Source organism: Lathyrus oleraceus, chromosome 2 (genome assembly GCF_024323335.1).
Source record: "Lathyrus oleraceus cultivar Zhongwan6 chromosome 2, CAAS_Psat_ZW6_1.0, whole genome shotgun sequence".
NCBI lineage: Eukaryota > Viridiplantae > Streptophyta > Magnoliopsida > Fabales > Fabaceae > Lathyrus > Lathyrus oleraceus.
Window position 1 is genome coordinate 307,838,577 of NC_066580.1, and position 1,805 is coordinate 307,840,381.

The 1,805-nt window shown below is 41.9% G+C and overlaps 1 non-coding gene across 1 annotated transcript; it reads left to right on the top strand.

Moving 5' to 3' along the window:
- The first annotated feature begins 861 nt into the window (after nt 1-861).
- Nucleotides 862-968, top strand: LOC127124981 (small nucleolar RNA R71). The gene has a single exon (XR_007804450.1). It is a non-coding gene; the product is annotated as a small nucleolar RNA R71 (small nucleolar RNA).
- Nucleotides 969-1,805: the final 837 nt, after the last annotated feature.

Here is a 1,805-nt window from a genome sequence, read left to right on the forward strand (position 1 = left end):
GACGGTCCTTCCACTTCCGTTCCACTTCTCAGTATAATTGCATGAGCGTGGCTTCTTGGGTTAGGTTGGGGTTGGTCAGGAAATGTACCAGTTGGGGCAGCAGTAGGCGCTTGTTGTTGAGCTACTTGTGATATTTGTGTTTCCAGCATTTTGTTATGAGTAGCCAGGGCATCTACTTTACTTGCTAGTTGTTTAATTTGTTCGCCAGTGTGTACATTCTGGTTTAAGAAATCTTTATTGGTTTGTTGTTGAGAAGCTATAAAGTTTTCCATCATGATTTCCAAGTTGGACTTCCTAGGGGCGTTATTGTTAGATGTAGATGGGGTCGGCTTCTGATATCCCGGAGGTATAGCTGGGGCTTGATTTGGAGATTGTCCAGGTGCGTATAGAGCATTATTACTTTTATAAAAATTTGGATGATTCTTCCAATTTGAGTTATAGGTATGCGAATAGGGGCTTCCTTGAGCATAGTTTACTTGCTCTGCTTGGATTCCTGTTAGGAGTTGACAATCTGCAGGAGTGTGACCTTGGATTCCACAGACTTCGCAATTCTGAGTTATGGCAACTACTGTGGCTGGAGGTGATACATTTAAACTTTCAATTTTCTGGACCAGAGCATCCACCTTTGCATTAACATGATCAAGGTTACTTATCTCGTACATGCCAGTTTTCGTTTGAGGTTTTTCCACCATTGTTCGTTCGGTTCCCCACTGATAGTGGTTTTGAGCCATGCTTTCGATAAGTTGGTAAGCGTCTGCATAAGGTTTGTTCATTAGTGCACCACCTGCGGTGACATCTATTGTTAACCTCGTGTTATACAGGAGACCATTATAGAATGTATGAATTACTAACCAGTCTTCTAAACCATGATGTGGACAAAGTCTCATCATGTCTTTGTATCTTTCCCATGCTTCGAAAAGAGACTCGTTATCTTTCTGTTTAAATCCATTTATTTGGGCTCTTAACATAGCTGTTTTGCTTGGCGGAAAATATCGAGCAAGAAAAACTTTCTTCAACTCGTTCCATGTGGTGACAGAGTTGGAAGGAAGAGATTGAAGCCATCTTCTAGCGCTATCTCTTAGTGAGAAAGGAAAAAGACGAAGTCGAATTGCCTCTGAAGTGACACCATTAGCTTTAACAGTATCAGCGTATTGGACAAATACGGATAAATGAAGGTTAGGATCCTCGGTAGGATTCCCAGAGAATTGGTTCTGTTGTACTTCCTGCAACAGTGAAGGTTTGAGTTCAAAGTTGTTTGCTTCGATTGCGGGTGGAGCAATACTTGAATGCGGTTCATCTTGCGATGGAGCGGCATAATCTCTAAGAGCACGAGCTGGTTCTGCCATCTCGGGTATCGAAGGGAAAATATTTTTGAAATCAGGAAGTTCTACAGGAGGGAGATTGTTTGCAGCACGATATTCCCGAATTCGTCGTAAGACTCGGAGATATAGTTCGATGTCGTTGATTCGTAAGTAGAGCGGTTCGCCTTGAGAGCGAGTGCGTGGCATACAAATCAACGAAAGAAAGAAAAGAAAAATAAAAGCCTTAGTCTCTACAGCGTAACAGGAGAATTACGATATCGACTAAATAAAAGTCCCCGGCAACGGCGCCAAAAACTTGATCGCTCGACTTTATGAGTCGAATTGGGGTACAAACTGCAAGTGCACAGTTCTATCGCGTAGTTTTAAAAGATATCGATCCCACAGGGACTTATGAATCGATATACCGTTATCTAAGGTTACTTCGTAAAGCTAAGGCAGATGATATTTTGATTGTTTGGGGGAAAAGGCTAAAACTAAAATAAG